Source organism: Ambystoma mexicanum, chromosome 14 (assembly GCF_040938575.1).
Source record: "Ambystoma mexicanum isolate Mex_15411 chromosome 14, UKY_AmexF1_1, whole genome shotgun sequence".
Lineage (NCBI taxonomy): Eukaryota > Metazoa > Chordata > Amphibia > Caudata > Ambystomatidae > Ambystoma > Ambystoma mexicanum.
The window spans coordinates 381,065,205-381,083,085 of record NC_090940.1 but is presented as its reverse complement, the minus strand read 5'-3'; the positions used below and the strand labels follow the sequence as shown (position 1 = coordinate 381,083,085).

Genomic DNA, 17,881 nt, shown 5'->3' with positions numbered 1-17,881 from the left:
GTGGGTTAACAACTAGGAGACAACTAACTGGAGAGAGTACAGCAGAAGACCTGTGAGGGAATCCCAAGAAAAATAACTGCCGTGGATAAGCACGCCAAGAATCACCGGAAGACTGAGCGCAGACTTATGACCAAGTCAAAGCGTCTACGGATGTCCAGGAAAAGAGACTAACCAGAGACAGACTCATCCTCAAAGAAGATGGGAATCTATAAGAGAAACTTGCGTTCTAAATTGTGCAGCAGGACAAGGAGGCCATGGTCGTTTGAGAGAAATATTTCAGCAGTGGTCAGAAATCTGCCACCATTCCTTTGTTTGGGCAATGACCCTTGTTGTACCTTTTCACTTAAGCTGTAGCTTATTTTTCCTTGTAACCAGTGGTAGGTACAAAAGTCAGGGTAGATAAAGTTTCTGGACAGTGGACTGGAGTTATTTTGTTAGACATCCTGATGAGGACTCCTTTAGCTGACTTTTCTTTAGATTAGGGCCAAGCTAATAGGGGTAGTGCAGGTTTTCAGAGCGTGAATATGAAGAAATCCTTTTCATCAAAATACCACCATGTCCGGCTCACTGATTCTGTATTACCCAGTAGCTATCTGACTTCTTTAATTTCAAACGAATGCCTGAGCCAGTGGCTGCCTAAGCCTTTCAGTTTTACTTGAACATAGATTTAATTAGTGCCTTTGACATCGCACTTTCGCCCAGTGCTTTTTTGCAGTATTTTGAGTACATTTTTGCTTTTTCCATGTGTGTACTTTTGGATAAGATTGAATTCGGTTAACATGCCATTGATTTCAGGTTTGTTACCGTTGTCTGACAGCATCGACAGAGGCATACAGATGTATCGTGGTCAATACATTTATGACAAATGTAGATCAACCAATTTCAAGAATTGCCCACTTGCACCGATAATCATTTAATAGAATGTTTGTTGCACATGAAAATTGAATAATTCTTAATTTATTTCAATAACAAATGAAAACAAATTATTAGCGTAAACATTTTTAATCCACCGACAAATGAATTTTCAATTAAATCCCAATTTAGTTGCAGTAACAATTGAAACCGTAGCTATTGTACAAAAAAGAAAACATTTTTTGTTTACAATTTTAACATTTAAAATCGGATATCATAATCCCATGTCTCCTCATAGAATAGCTTGCATGTGTTTCACACCTATGTCCCGATTAATATTTATGGGCCTAATAGTGAGCTTCTTCAGGGTTTGTTATACATAATATTCAAAATGTCATACATTTCCAAGACATTTCCATTAATGTGAAATAATACAACAATAGAGTTATATTTGTAAACATACATTGAAAGAAGAAACAATGTATTGTTAGTGCCAATCATATATGGACTTTGTCACCTACTAATGCTTTATATTAATTGTATTTTTCTGCTAGTCACCTGCTAATTCGCATCATCATCTGTGTATATGTACAAGTTTCAATTGCACACTAATTGAAAGCATCAACCAATTTTTTTCCAATGTTTTCAATTATTTCCCCATCTAACAGTCTGATTATAGGTAGTAATCTTCATTCGATAATTAAATGGATTAATTCATACGTAAAGAACACTTACAGGTGAGGTGTTTTTGAATTTGCCCAACGCAGCAGAGCCCACATTTTTAAAATCAGCACGATTCATTTTCATTTGAAATAGCAGAACAAGAACTATTGCAGACACCTGAGTTTTTCAAAAATAAATATTTTTATCTCTTGGCGATAAAGTACTGTAACATGTTCCTGTGTTTTGCCTGATTAATTGATGCATGCTGTGACAAATCCCAGGAATTTGGCCCTTTTACCCACGGGGGAGCCACCCCCTTTGATACTACAGAGGGGAGCCCACCACGCAATACACTCCCCAGAGCAACAGGTACCCTCCTTGAGCCCCCCCCCCCAACCCACCATTTGGGGATAAGGCTTCCCCAAAGCAAGGCTGCCGTTAAATCTCCTGTTCATTCAGAATTGCAAATACTTATGAGATATTTGGGGCTTGAACATTACCCTAATGTGTAGGACGCTTTAAAAAGGACTAGCTTGGTATCGCACACAGTTTTAGCAACACCCTTACCCGCAGAACCAGACCAATGGCGTTTTCTTTCTTGTTCCAGGGAGGAACATAAGTGGCTTGGTGCCCCTGCAGATGAGGAGAAAGCCAGCCTGAACGCAGGCGACTGGCAACCTGTGATGGAGCAAATGGAAGGGAAAGCCTCCCTTTCCAGAGAAACCTGGAGGCAGGACTACACTGAACATGGTTGGTGGAGGAAAGCCAGAGCCCGCAAAACGCTGCCAATTCCAGGAAGGTGGAGAACCGGAGAGGTACAGTTCTGCTGAGCCAAGGGAGAAGAAAATTGCTGCCACTAGTGCTCACTCGAGGCCTGCATTTCTGACACCCAAGCCCTGCCGGTAGCAGGCGGAAGGAACCCACGCACACAACACGACCACAGAAATGACGGTCTTGTGGTTCCACAATGACTGAAAAAGCCACCTTCCACGACGCAAGAGAACAGGTAAGCGGCTGCGAAGAAACTCTGGGGGAGGGCAGAGAGACACAAAAGGGGCTGACACTGAAAATACACCACACAGGGATGAAAATAAGCTCAGAGACAGAGCCAGAGGAGTGGAGGAGCCCACCAGGGGCTAAAACTGAAAATACCCCACAATGGGTAAAAGCAAGCCATGAGAATACCACACAAGGGGGTGAAGGCAAGCAATGAAGCATGCAGCCAGGGCACGTAGCCCACAAAGAGCTGGTCCAGACATAACACAAGAAGTGATGGAAGCAAACCAGTAGAGATACAATCGTGAGGCTGAGTAGTTCACAAGGGGCTGATCCATTTTTTTTTTAAACCTTGGGATCTTTGCGAACTTGGTACAAGAACACTTTTCTTAAGACCATGAGCGATTCCCTCTAGGAGAAGGAAGGACTCAAATGACTTATTTTTGTTGAACTATGCTAGCAGGCCATGGCCTGAGACAAAGAGAGAATCCGAGAGACACTGGGTGGGGGTGCAATGCTTGTGACTAAAACATGGTGCCTGTGTGCAGTGCATTTTGTGTACTCCAGAGGCAAGCTGGACATTTTCTTCAGGCCTTCAGTCAAATTTGCACATTTCCGGGGGCGGGGGGGGGGGGTACGCTGTGACGCGGCGCGCAAGATGGCGGTGGCCTGAAAGTGCTCCGCCTGAGACTAACACATATGGTCTAAATTGCCCCCAGATATAACGGTATCCAGTTGCAACTGTGGAGCTGGGCTGCGGCAGGGAGTGCCGGGCAGCGCTTGGAGAAATTCCGACATTGGAGCCCGGAGGTTTTGACATTAGCCGGTGGATGGGGCCTATGATCTGTGGCGCGCTGCCCCTCCCCCCGGCGTTGACAGCCGCGATGGGACCTGGGGCGCTTGGAGCCGGGGATTCGCCTAGGTGCCCGTGCGGGTCTCTGCTGGCTGGGGCGACATTTGGGCTGTGACTGCACCTGGCGTTGGTGAGCATCCCTGCCCTTACTCTCTGGCTGTCTCCGGAGCAGGAGATCTCTGTGCACTGGAGTGCGGGCGGGAGGGGCACTCCCGCCCCCGGTACGTGGACCTTGCAGATCCGAGGTGAGCGTCTGTGCGGGTCCCCCGCGGCCAGGTGGGACCCGCAGGGGGGGCTGAACTGATCTGTGGCTGTGATTTGCTCCCCCTGGCCTCTTCCTTCCTGGTCTGGCTGGCGGTCTGCTTTGATCGTGCGGCGGTGCCCTGTGGGTCATCATCCTGCTCCCCTGCTGTGCCCTGGACTGCTGGTGGCGGTGGGGGGTTCCTTGGAGCGGCGCCGCGTGGCTCTATTCTTCAGGAGTGCTCGCTGGGCTGGGGGCCTCCGTCTTTGGTGGTGTGACAGTTTTAGCTGTAGCCCGGGGCCCCCCGAGGGGCTATCCCGCCCCCACTGGATTTGCTGGAACCTGCACCTGTGCCTTGAATTGGCAAGAGTGGGGGGGCTGTCCCACCGTGTTCGTGCCTTCACCTGCCTGGGTTCCTGAGGGGGATGAGCCTGGGCTGAGATACGGAGGTCTCAGTCTGGCCGGCGCCGGCCTTTGGTGGGGGCGCCGCGTCCTGGTTGCGCCTCCTGGGGGATACCTGTACTCCCCTGAATGGCCTGTTTTTCCCTCCGGCCTTTCTGTTATGCTTGGCAGAGATCCCCGACCGGGGGGTGCTCCAGTGGGAGGCCTGGGCCTTTGATGACCAAGAGTTGCCTGAAGCGGTCTCGGTTGTGTGTGCCACAGTCTTTCTCAACGGAACTGGCGTTTTACCCTCAATCAATCCTCGTTGTGTCTGTCTGGCATGGGCAATCAGAAAAAGCAGGCCAGGATGAAGCAGTTCGCCAGACAGGACCGAGATCCGCCGCAACAGGACTCGGGCTCTAACTCTTCGCAAATTTACATTGGGGCCCTTAACCAAACTGTTGGCACTGAAGGAGAGCACAGACAGTCTTGGTGCAAAAATTGACGCTTTATCTTGCAAGGTGGACTGTTCCGTGGTCCAGATTGATAAGTTGAGTGGCAGAATGTCCGAAGCCGAACATAGAATCGGGGACAGCGAGGACGGTTGCCTCCCTTCAACAAACGGTCCGGAAAGTTGTGGCTAAGAACGAGGATCTTGAGGGGAGATCCAGGCGGAACAATATAAGGATTACTAGGGTGGCAGAATCCACCCAGATTGACAATATGGAACTGTTTGTGGAAAGGTTATTGATGGAAGTACTTGATTACCCCCCACGGGCACTAGCCACTTCATGGTGGAGAGAGTGCATCGATCGTTGGCGAATCGGCCTCCCCCGGGTGCTCCGGAGAGGGCCATTATTGCTCGGATTTTCAATTATAGAGACCGTGATACTCTGCTGAGGGCAGCGAGAGAGAAGAAGACTCTGAGATGGGGCTCTGCAAGAATACGGCTCTTCCCAGACTTCAGCCAGCAAGTACAAGACCAAAGGAAACTGTTTCAAAATGCTAAGAACATTCTTAAAAAAAAGGCTATTCGCTACCGCTACGCAATGTTGTATCCAGCGAAGCTTAAGGTTGTCCATGATGGCAAAACCCTGTTCTTCACCTCTTCAGATGCTGCTGAGAGATTTGCAAATGAAATTCAAGATCCAGGAGGAGTCCCCTCGGAGCTCCCCCGATTTAATGGTGGATGTTATGCCTTTTTTTTTTCTTCTTTTTTCTCCATGCATGATTTGGGGCCCCGCAGGGGCTCATATTTGCCTGTTTAAATGGTAATATTGTTGATGAAGAGGCAATATGGCTACGATATATCCTTCAGAGGATATGGTATAGCCTCCGGACAGATGGAGCTGCAGCGGCCGCCAGCACCCCCCATGCCCAGTGGCGCTATGCTTTTGTTTGGTGGGTTCTGTACAGGGTTTTTGGGTGGGGGGTGGGATGTGTCAGCTGGTAGATTGGGGTTTCTGGCGTGGGTGCAGGGATGGGGGTGGGGAGTTCTAGTTCAGACGGTACTGATGGTTAGACAAGCAGTTCTGTGGGTTTTACTTGTGGGGGTCTCTCTTTCAGGTTTTTCGGAAGTACTGGCACCTTGGGGTTTCTTTCCATGTTCACTTTGTTCAGTATTCACCTACCACGCTAAACTTGCTGCCTCTAATTACTGTCCTTGCTCCCACTTGACGTAACCCAGGCCCGTGAGGCTAACGCACTTTCAAATACGACTCTCACTGTAATCTCATGGAATATTCAGGGCTTCACTAACCAGAAAAAATCCCGACTCCTTGTGCACTATATGAGGAATCATCATGCCAATGTCTTATGTGTCCAAGAAACCCACCTGGGGCCGGAGCAAAAGCTGCCAGCGTTAGCAGGCTGAGGAGTGCATAGATATGCCTCATCATACTCTACCCATTCCAGGGGTGTCGCAATTTACATTCACCGTTCACTGAACTTCAAATTGCATAAAACACTTAGGGACACAAGAGGGTTCGTTTGTTCTAGTGGCGGGGGAAATTACGGGCTGGTCGGTCCCATTTGTAAGCATATATGGCCCCAACTATGATTGCCCTGACTTTTTTCAGAATTGTGCTATGCACTTACGTACATTTCCGGGTATGAGGTGGTCTGGGCGGGGGATTTCAATGTGGCTTTATCTTTGACATTAGATAGGTCCTCCACAACTCAGACGTCCATCTCCCATGCGGCTATTAAATGGTCGTCTATTGCCTCGGACTTCTCCTTGGTCGATCTTTGGCACCTTCAACACCCTAACTCCAGGGAATACACCTTTTACTCGAGTGTGCACGGGAGCTCCACCAGAATAGATTATATTTTCTCGTCCCCGGAACTGGCCCGTGGCGTCTTTAAAGCTCGGATATTACCTCACACCTTGTCGGATCGCTCCCCTGTTCTCGTCCATCTCGATATCCCTACCATCCTCTTTAGACAACACTGGTGGAGATTCAGAGCTCGTGCCCTGGAAGACCTAGCGTTCCGCGAGGATACCCGCCGGGCTATATCTGAATTCTTTCTAATAAATGCCGTCTCAGTTCCAGACCCCAGGGTGGTCTGGCAAACCTTTAAGGTGTTCATTCGGGGTTGGTGTATTTCTGTGGAAGGGGGAGCCCTGAGAAGTATTCGCAGGGCCATAGTATTAAAGGAAAGGGAATTGAAAGATCTGGAGCTGAGTTTAGCAGGATCCAGTTCCGCGGAAACTCAGGACAGCATTGAGGATAAGAAGTGAGAAATACATCTTCTATTAGCCGATGAGGACAGATTTTTGGGAGACCCGATTATAGCCTCCAGGAATGTGGAGGGAGATCGTCCTAGCAAAATGCTTGCGTGGGCTATTCGCCAGGAACGTCATCTACGATCTATAGTGGAAATCGGACTACAGAGGGGGAGTCCACCAGGGATAGTGGTAAAACGTTTCGGGGGTATTATGAGACACTGTATACCTCTAACTTGAGAGCGTCTCATGACGACATCACCCGATACTTGGACAAGGTAGCACTGGGGTGGCTTGACCCAGCCGTGGGGGCTTTGCTGAATGAAGCTCCCACGGATGAGGAATTGCTTAAAGTTATCCAATCTCTTCCTAATGGTAAGGCCCCGGGAATAGATGGCATCACTCCCGAGCTGTACAAGGCATTTCTGGCTTTAATAATCCCTCATTTACGTAAAATGTTTGAAGCGTCTGCTTCGTCCGGAGTTCTCCCCGAGTCCACTAGGACAGCTTTGGTAACTGTCCTGCTTAAGGCAGATAAGGAATCCAGATATTGTGCATCGTATAGACCACTGTCGTTGGTAAATACGGATAACAAGATTATCGCTAAGCTCTTAGCAGATAGGCTTCTACCTCTCATGCCAGCCTTGGTTCTTCCAGACCAGGAGGGATTTATAACGGGCCAATCTACTCAGAACAACCTACGTAGACTGTTCACTCTGATGCACAACATTAACCCTGAAGTCCCTATTGCAGTCGCGGCACTCGATGCAGATAAGGCATTCGATTCTGTCGAGTGGCCCTTTCTTTTCGAGGTCCTCAGAAGGGATGGGATGGGCTCCACGTTCTTGCAGTGGATCCGCTTGTACACAGCCCCAAGGGCCCTGGTATATACTAACAGCATCCAGTCGGCTCCTATCTTTCCATCGAGGGGCACTAAGCAGGGCTGTCCCTTTTCCCCTATCCTATTTGTTTTAGCCATAGAACCAGTGGCCTGTGTTCTTAGGGAATATCATGCCCATAGGGGTGTTTCACTTCGATCCCATATGTCTATTGTTTCCTTGTACGCGGATGACATATTAATCTACATAAAATACCCGCAAATTAATCTGAATCCTGTGGTGGAGGAGATCCAGGAGTTTGGGGCTCTGTCTGGTCTTTGTATCAATTGGGCGAAATCGGAGGTGCTTCCACTTACCCCCGGCGTTTCTCCTACAGATATTGGTGACTCTTTGGCGTGGCGTCCACTAGGCATTCGTTATTTGGGTATCCGGGTATCCACATCCCCTATTAGGCTTTACGAGGAGAATTATCTCGCCGCCTTAAAACTCTTGGAGCACAGAGTGGACGCGTGGGCCTGCCTTCCTCTTTCTCAGGCCGCTCGCATTGCATTGTCTAAGATGGTGGTTTTGCCTAAGTTGTTATATGTGTTAAACAATGTACCGATTTGGCCTCCTGTTTCTTTTTGGCGACGTGTGAAGACCTTGATGAATAAACTGCTATGGGCTGGGAAGCATCCTCGTGTCTCCCTGGAAACTATGTGTCGTCCCTATTCCGTGGGGGGAATGGACATGCCGGATTTTTATTTATATTATTTGGTAGCACAGGCACAGTACGCTGTGTGGTGGTGGTCCCCCTCGGTTGACCTACCGCATTCTCGTTTGGAGAAGGCCATTGCATATCCTGACGATCTTAGGGGTCTCTTATGGGCTCCGCGGGAGAGATGCCTCAGGGCTGAGATCCAACCTATTGACATCACTATCAGAGCCTGGTATTGGCTTGCAGAGTGGATTGGTTTGTCCCAGTGGTATGCTCCTGCGATGGCCATATAACACGTTCGGGGCATCCCGCTCACACATGAGACAGTGTTTATACAACACTTCTCTAACCTCCAGATTCAGCTAAGACATATTCCTGTAACAGTGCCTCGATGCCCCCGGGCTGTGTGAGCGCTTTAAAAATGCAAATAAATAAATAAATAATACTTTGGGGGATGTTGCGCCGGACGGTAAATTTGTGCTCTGGGAAGATCTCACGGCAAGTGACCCTTGGAACCCTATAACACAGTTTTTGTATTTTCGGTTGAGGGAGGTGCTGAGAGCCAGGTGGAGTGAGGTCCCGGTCGCCACTCCCGCCTTCCCCTCTCATTTCATACGCCACTGAGCCAGTATCCACTAAGAAGCTAATCTCGACTCTGTACGGTATGGTCCGGGCGGCTCACCCTCCATCTCGTACTGGCTATAGGAGTAGGTGGGAGGGCACCCTGGGGAAAGTGTGGTTGGAAGAGCAGTGGACCCAAATTTGTACTCAGACCAGGGCCATTTCTGTCAAATGTAGATTTCGCTTGATTCACTTTAAATTTTTACATCAAACATATCTTTCCCCTCTAAGAATACACAAGATGTTTCCTCTTCAGCCCCCAGAGTGTAAGAGGGGATGTCAAACCCCTGTTGACTTCGTTCATGTGGTGTGGTTGTGCCCCTTGGTTTATACTCTTTGGTCGAGTATAGCAGAGGCTATATAGAATATGATTGATATTGCTATTCCCCTTACCCCCAAATGCTGGTTGCTGGCACGGATGGATTTTGGCTCCGTTCGCCAGAGGGGCCTGGTTGACATGGCTTCAGTTGTGGCTAGGTAGCTATTGGCACGGAAGTGGGGAGCCCCGGCACTGCCCTCGTTCCAGCACTGGCTCAATCTGATGGCGTGCTGTGAACACAGAGAGACTCAGTACAATTTAACACTTCCAATTACCAGCAAACCTAAGGATTATTGGGGCTCTTTCAGGAGCTATATGGCTAGGAAGGAGGACTCCGAAGCAGACTCAGACTTGTATTCGATGGAGTGGTGAACCTGGGGTGTGTCCTACTCTACATGGGCTGGGCAATGTTATGGTCGCAATTTGAGGACGGTGGTACGGTGATTGGGTTTAATTTCTGTCTATATCTTTTTTTTCGTTAAATGGCTCTTCTTCCCTAGGTGCTAAAGTAATTTGCTGACAATATGCTTGGGGAGAAGGTGGGGGGGGGGGGGTTAGGGTGGGGGGAGGTTTCCAGGGGGGTTTTGTTTCTCTGCGGTATTTAGTTGAGGGGCGTTCCTCATTGGTATGCTGTTGCGTAATGTTTATTGTATGTTGTAAAATGCAAATAAAGAAAATTAAAAAAAATAATCTGCACATTTTCTCTAGGCCTCGGCGAAAGGTGCATTTGACGTGAACTTGTAACATGGTTTGTAGTGTTCCACTGGAAAGCATGTTTTCTTGCTTCTGCATTGCTTCAAGTACTATTTTGAAGAAGGTGCCTGCTGATACTTGGTTCACGTTGTGAGGGAATTTAGCAAAGCTGAAGAAAAGTCATGAAGCTGTTTTCACATGATCATGAGAAATGGAAGTGTTTCGCCTCCTGCGGCTGCCACGAGTCACTTCGGCTGGGGGCCCATGGGACTTGCCAACAGGTAGAGACTTGGAAAATGCCATCACACATTTGCAGAGGACTTAAAAATGAAAGGCATCCAGACAATCAGACAGAGAAAGCTTCTTTGGAAGAGTGGACGCACTGCTTCCAGGCCCGTTGATGCAATACCTCTCTGCTGGTCTGGCTAGGATATTTCCAGTGAAGTTCTGGCGAGCTGAGGGTGTGCATTAATGCATGTTTTTTATTAATAAAGAGGCCGTGTAAGAGCCATTGTATAGCCTAGCTGAGTGTGAATATGTATGAATAATTGCCTTCCAGCATATAAGGTTTCTTCATGCAGTGTGCTGGGGCTGTGAAATGTATCTGTGCACTTATGAAGCAAAATAGGGGTTCAGAAACAAGCCACCTGAAACCAAGTGTAGTGGGAGTTAACTTACTAAGGCTTACTTAGGCTAAATTGTATATATATTTACTTTTTATTTCAAATGATATACTTTTATTACAAAACTTTTCATTTATGCTTTATCAACAATTGCTAAAAAAAAGGATAAAAAAAGAACAAAAATTAAAAGAAAGTTCACATTTCAGATACTTCCTCAAATTAAAGTTGAGGGGCTGAAACAGCAAAAATTGTCTTTCTTTAAACGGAAGGCTAAGACTATTGATTTCCTGTTATATTGTTCCAAAAATGAATAATGGTGATTATCAAGTTTTTATTGGAGCCTGCCAATATCTTGGTCCAACGCTCGTGTGGTTCTCTGCGGGGCCCATGGTTCGTGATTCTTTCTCTGAATAGATTTATTGTTTCCGTTAGTTTGGGGCACTCCATTATGATGTGGAATAGTGTTTCAACTGTGTCCTCTTGTTCGCAAAAGCGGCAAAATGCCATTGATTTCAGCAATTGTCTAGACTTGGCGAGTGCTTTGCGTGTGGGTAAAAGATTCAGGTGAAGTCTGAGGAATCAGTCTCTGATATTTCGATCTGGGAAAACGGATGGGTATGCAGGGAGCTGGTTGATGAGTGATGTCTATCGCAATTGATGTTCATTTTGTACTTGTTTTTGGAGGCAATTGTCTTTATCCAAACATTCTGCAGCAGTTGCTAATTGTGGGCGATTAACAAGAGACTCCAAGGTTATGTCGTTCTCCCTCATTAGCTGTTCTATGGTAGCTTTCGATACATTAAGAACTGTATCAGCTGTTGAATTCTCTCTGGTGCGGAGGATGTCAAGAGCCGGTATATCGTCGGTATTAGCGTTTTTCCTGTATAAGTCGAGTTTTTTCCGGGCGACGATGGAACTGAGAGATTGCCGGATTCTTACAACAGGGAATGAGTTGGGCAGTTTTAGGATTTTCCACCAGAAGATTCCCTCTAGTGTATCCAAATACCTTGGTCGATGTTGATCAGAGTTTCACCCCCGTAGGTGATGATGGCACTCACCTTTTACCAGTAAAATGTTATGATTGGTTTCATCGAGAATTTTCCAAAATTAAAGTGAATTATGGAACCTTGCCGAGCCAGAGAAGCTGTCTTGATTTGAAGCTGTGAGATCCAGTCTTTCTCTATCTCAGAATGGTTCAGAAAGATTTCCAACACTTGATTGTATTTTGCCATTGTAGCTTTTCATTGTCCATAAGGAATCATGTGGTTTTCTGTTTGGTTTGCCTGTTATTTGTCAGAGACGTGATCTTGGTTTTGGTTGTATTGATCTCTAGATCTCTAGATCATTCTGCTTCACGTATTTCTCCATCTGGGTGAGGCTTCTTTGTAAGCCCATGGGGGTAAGGTCTAGGATCACAATGCTGTCTGCGTACAGTAAATGTGGCACAGGTATGGCATTGTGTTTCGGTGGGTTGGCTGTTTGAAAGCAATGTACCTCCGGAATGTCTGAGGTATATAAACTGAATAATGTTGCTGCCGAGGGGCAGCCTTGCTTCAATCCATTGTTAGCATTAATCGGTGAGGATAACGTTCCATCACGAGAAAGCCTAATTGTTATGGTGGTATTAGTGTAGAGTTTTTTAATGGGCTCTATAATTTCTGATGGACAGTTCCACAGTCTCAATTCTTGCCAAGGTTTTTGGCTGTTAACCAAGTCAAAAGCCGCATGTATATCGATGAATGCATAAATAGGATTTTTTTTTTTTAAGAAAAGCTTTGTGTTTAAGGATGTTTAATAATGACATTGGTTCCTGTGTTTTTGAAGAAACCAGTTTGACGCATATCGAATCGCTTGTTGTCTTTGATACAGATATTGAGATTTTTTAACAGTAGAGTTGCGAATATTTAGCCGTTAGAGTCCAGTAGAGCAATTGGACAATAGTTTGTGGGACTGTTTCGATCGCCGTTTTTATATATTGGTATCAAGGTGGCAGACCTCCATGAGTTCAGGATTTGTTTGTATTTCTCTATGTTGGCAAATAGATGTGTGCATAAATTCTCCCATTCAACCGGGTTCAGCTTAATGATGGCATTACAAAGACCATCTGGTCCGGGAGCTCTTGAAGCATTTAATTTCCTTATTAATAGCAGGATAGATTCTTGTTCCCATATAGCTGGCCATTTGATTACAACTCGAGCTGATGGTATAACAATATTGTTGCTCTGTTTTCCTGAATAGATGGCTGAAAAAAGGGCTAGCCAGGTATCTTCCGATCTAACCTGTGTCCGTTTTTCTTGTTGGCCCTTCTGTGCATTTAGCAAATTCCATAGTCCTCTTGTGTTATGAGATTTAAGCATACTGAGTACAGATTCTGCATCTTTTTGGAGTAACAGAGCTTTGGCATTCTTTGCCCAATTTCTAGATTTTTGCTTCACCTTTTTCATCAATATGGTACCATTCAGTACTTTTAATTCTTTGAGGCGAATTAGTTCTTTCCGCAGTTCTCTTTTTTTCTGAACCTTAAGTGGATTATAGGAATGGGTGTGGGTTTCCATGGCTACATGATTGTGATTTATATTTTGAAGGAATGGACTAAGTATCCATTGATAGTTTATTTTGTTCAGCCCCTGCAGATTGGAGCCAATGTAGTCTTTCACAACCTGGTTGACTTGAGTTGTATTGATGCGCAATCAGGTCGCCAATTTATTTGTTTCCATCTGGATAGCTGGTATTGTCTCTGTGCCGGTCAATGCAGGTTTCCCATTCTATACTAATTATGTGATGATCACAGTTCTGCAATTTTACGTTTCCAGTGTTTATTGATCTCTTCTTAAGTGCTAGAGATGTGCAGATGTAATCCAGTGTAGCTGAATGAGTCCCACACGACCAGGTTGGCTGAGTTGTTTGTTCTTGTGTTGGCAATGTATTGTAGAGCATTACGTTTTGGATTTTCATATCATTGCCCCAATTGTTGGCTCGCGGTGAGAGTGGTTTTCAGGAGGGGGTTTCTTTTATTGTCAAATAGATGGAAATTAAGATCCCCATAAAATAATTGAATGTTGTGATGCGCATATGAAACCTTGTTGATGGCAGTATATACAGAGTCAATGAAGACATCAGAGTTGATTGCTGACGGGTTCCAATATATATTAAATATCCCAAGAATGTCTTTTTGGGATTTTATGTCATTTGTGGGTTCAACAGATGGAGTAAACCGGTTGTATTCGGATATCGTAAACTGCGCCCACGGATTTAGATTCATTTATTTGTATAGCTGGAAAATTCTTAACCATAGTGAGTTGGCCGGATGAAGGGCGCCCTTTCTTGCACTGTATGCCAGGATCACAATACAGTAGCCATCGCATCCAGGCAACAATGAGAGCCGTGTTTCCTGGAGGTATATGAAATGGTGGGTCAAAAGTGTATCCATAGAGTTGTGGAATAAATGATTGGACCCGCTGGTATTCCATGAACAAAGTGAAAGAACTTTATTGTGTGAAAGTGTTGATGGTTATCTTTGTGAATTGATTGTAGAATTGCATGATGAGTTACTGTAGTCTAGGTCTCTCGAAAAGAGATGTTTTGTGTAATTTGTCCTTACACATTGAGTTCGGACCTGTTGGTATGCCGTTGCTGAATTACTCGCTTTGTTCTTATGGAAGCATTGTTTCTCACTAGGCACGATAGAAATGTATGACAATCTTTGATTGTTTTGAGAGTGTTTTCTTGTTTTATGTCGCAACGGCCTCGGATGGGTTTTCCGTTGCCTGTACGAGTCAAGGTACATTTAAATCCTAATTTAAACAGATGTGGCGTGGCGTCTAGGATCTTTTCTGTGATGTCTGCCGAAATGAATTCCACTAATATGTCCATGATGTTTTCATTGATAAATTCTTCTAGTCTGATGGGGCTCGTGTTGATCTACTCAAGTGTCGGAATAGCTTGTAGAATACATAGAATATTAGTTCTGTTGAGAAGGAGTACATTTTTCCCCACTATCCATACGCTCGATCATCAGTTTTGGTTTATGTGCCTGTTCCATGGGATCAATAAACATTGGAAGTTTTAGCTCATGATCTTGAGTCATCGGTAAGAGTCTGCCGTGATCTTCATTTGCAGTCCCATATGCATCATCTGAGTGGAGAACTGACTGGTCATCAATTACTGTGGAGTAGTCAGTAGATGAGATGTCGGAGAGAGAGCATTCTAGCTCAGCGTCTGATATGCCCACGCAGGTTAAATTAGTTTACTCAGACTGTACAGTGTTGCTTTCTTCATGTGTGTCAATTATGAGTGATTGGTCATTGTCAGAAGGATTAGGATCATACGACAATTCGTGGCTTTCAATTGTATAAGTGGATAGGTTAAGCAGAATGTCTTGTTCCTCTGCTGAGCATTGCAAATCCAGAACTGTGGTTGTATCTCTTTGCGTTTGTTTGTGAATCTGTGATGAAATCTCAATTAGCTTATCCATAGGTATGGCTTCCTTTTTTTTTTTGCCACTTGCTGTTTTTTTTTTTATTAAGTTTCGGCATAGTAAGGTTCCTTAAAAAGGCTCGCGAACCATTCGTCTTTGTTTCTTTGTTTTGGTTTGCGAGATTGTGTTGGTTAGATGTTTTCATTTAAAATTTTGCATTGTCAAAGATTGGAAAGTTTTCAGTGTCTTCAATGTTGGACGTTGCGCCCTTATGTATCATTCGATTTGTCTGTATGGGCACATTGGTTAGTTCCTTTTCTGATCCTCCATCGGTTATCGTTGTTGTGACCCCAACTTCCATCAGTGAGTTGAGGTATTATTCTGACCTAGTTCACTCTTCGTTGGCTCCTTAGTAGTGGGAAGAATCTTCTCTTTAGAGAGTAGGGCTAGTATGTCAGTCATGGAAGCTTTTTCTTCACGGTCTATCCTGGCAATTTTCGAATAAGCGACCTTCCCATTGGGCACTTGTTTCCGCTACTATGTTGAGTTGTTCGAGGATGGTGTTAACAAATGACTCAAGATAAATCTGTTTTGAGTGAAACAGTGCTAGCAGTGTCGCTTGAGCCTTTTGTGCTTCTCCCGTAGCTTCTTGTAGTTTCATGTATGGAATCAAGGCTTGGGAAGTCATTGCTAGAAGTAGATTTTGGAGGTCTACCATAGTAGTGGGTATGGACTCTTGTCTCTCGGGGAGTCCTTTGTGACATTGACATTTTGACTGGAGCAACTACTCTTTCATGTTGGAAGTAGCATGCCAGCGGTCGCGTGGTAGGTTGTCCGATTAGGCTGTGATGTCGTAGGAAATGAGGAATGAATGTTTCTTGGGGTGGAAGCCTTCCACATATCTGTGTGGCTGTGTTTACTTTAAGTGTAATACACTTCATTACTTTTGTCTTGGCTATTTATCAAGTCCTCTATCTCCGTGATCTCTAGAGATAGATGTTCTTTCGTTGCCTCAACGACAATTCGACTGGATATATCGTCTTCAATTGGTTGAATGGCCAGGGCGTATTTCTTTTCCCATTTTGTTTTTGGCGATAAGACGCTTTCTCTTTTAGGGATACTGATGAGAGGCTACCCCCAAAGTTTGTTCCTTGAATCAAGTCAATATTAGGTGGAGCCTGTTCATGTACATTTACAAGATGAGGGATGCACGTGTGGTTGACAGACTGAAGATCCAGTTGATGGAATGTTCTGGTGAGTTTGGATGTTGAGGCAGAAATTGAGGAGACTGCGAGATTATTATCATTTATTCGCCGTTTGCACGATTCCTTGATTGGATCCTCGTAAATGTTACTGCTAGATGAATTACACACATCAGATTTCCATTTGTGTGCAGCAGGTAGCGCGGTCTCCTTCTCTGCCACTGTGTTTTGCAACAACCTCGTCAATTGCAACGCATGCACAGGCGGCAACGGTGGTCCGCCCACATCTACCAGGCGGGGGAGAACCACTGTTGCAGCCGTCGCCACTGTTGCCGAAGGCGGAAATGGGGGGGGGCTGCGAGCAGCCGACTCCTCATTCGCGCGGACGGCCCGACACCATCCGCCTTCTTGGATTGTGTACGGCAGAACGCAATGGTAATGTGTATGCGGACGGGGGCGTATGGCGCAGGGGAATGCCAAGATTTTGCAGGCACCGCTGGGGATCACTGATGGTAATTGATTGCGAACGGACTCACATGGACCAGCCCAACTGTCATAAATCCCAAAAGTATCTATGAAAAGTATACGATAACCAAAAAGGATGCAATTGATAGGGGTCTTCCGGATCCTTGAATTCACACGATTTGATACAAGTGATGTCAATTTAGACCTTCCAAATGATACAACTTTCTGACTGGTAAAACAGGCAGAGAGAAGGATCACTGGAAAGGGCATGGGAGAGTAATAGGAAGGCAGCCTAGGAAAAATAAAGCATAATGAGAAACTATCTCAACTAACCTCTCTGATAGAATGGCAATAATGCAATTCCAACACTAACCTGTAGGCTTAGAACTGGAGTATCCACCAAAGTCAATGAAGAAATCCAGGGAAAAAAACCAACGACAAAGGAGGAAAGGTTAGTAAGGGAGACTTATCCCGAACGGCCCGAGGCTCTCGCTAGATACCGGGTTGGTGCACCACAGGATAGCGTCCATAGTTCTGTGCACAGACACCTTCAAATAAAAGTTGTAGATACACCTTCCTTTCCCACCCGGAACAGAACAAAATTGAAATGAGTCCACCTGTTATTTCCTCACAGGTTCAAATCAACTGTGTGCTGGATACACGCAAACCAAGTACACGCAGCCAGGACAGCCACGCTTGAAGAGTTCTAGTGTCCGCGTGGTATTTTACACGTGAATGAAGTACACGCAGCCAGGACAGCTGGGCTTGAAGAGTTCCAGCGTCCGCGTGTGATTTTACATGCAAACCAAGTACAGCATACAAATGAAACAGGAACCCGCGTGTGAGAAGACCCGCTAACAAAATCTGCTGAAGGCAGATACAGGAGATCGCGTGCGAAGGAACACGTCAATGAAAGCCAAGGAAGCAACTGACGGGATGCGAGGAGGCAGATGAAAAGTTCAGCTACCAAGACGCTAAAATGTTTAATCAGAAGCAGCGAGCCACGTATCCACGCTCCTTATGAACGTTCTGCCGTAAAAGAGGTGACTATCCTGAATCACGTGAATTCAACGACGTGAATAATGCAGATGTCGTTTTCCTGGTAATACATCAAACAACCTCCATCTCGAATAAAACGGTCTAGCAGTTCTATGAGCATAACCCGTTCTGCGTACAGACGGAGTTCCAGATCCAGAGGTAAAATGTCCAGCATGCATGACACCAACACTGCAGTCTCCAGCTCACGAGGCTGCAAGCACAGAGATTGAGGACAAATAAGTCTTTCGCAGGGTGA

General features: G+C 45.7%; 1 protein-coding gene across 3 annotated transcripts in view; it reads right to left on the bottom strand.

Moving 5' to 3' along the window:
* GEMIN2 (gem nuclear organelle associated protein 2) overlaps positions 1-17,881 on the bottom strand; it is a 704,794-nt gene that overhangs the window by 380,008 nt on the left and 306,905 nt on the right. The gene's annotated exons all lie outside the window — the stretch shown is intronic.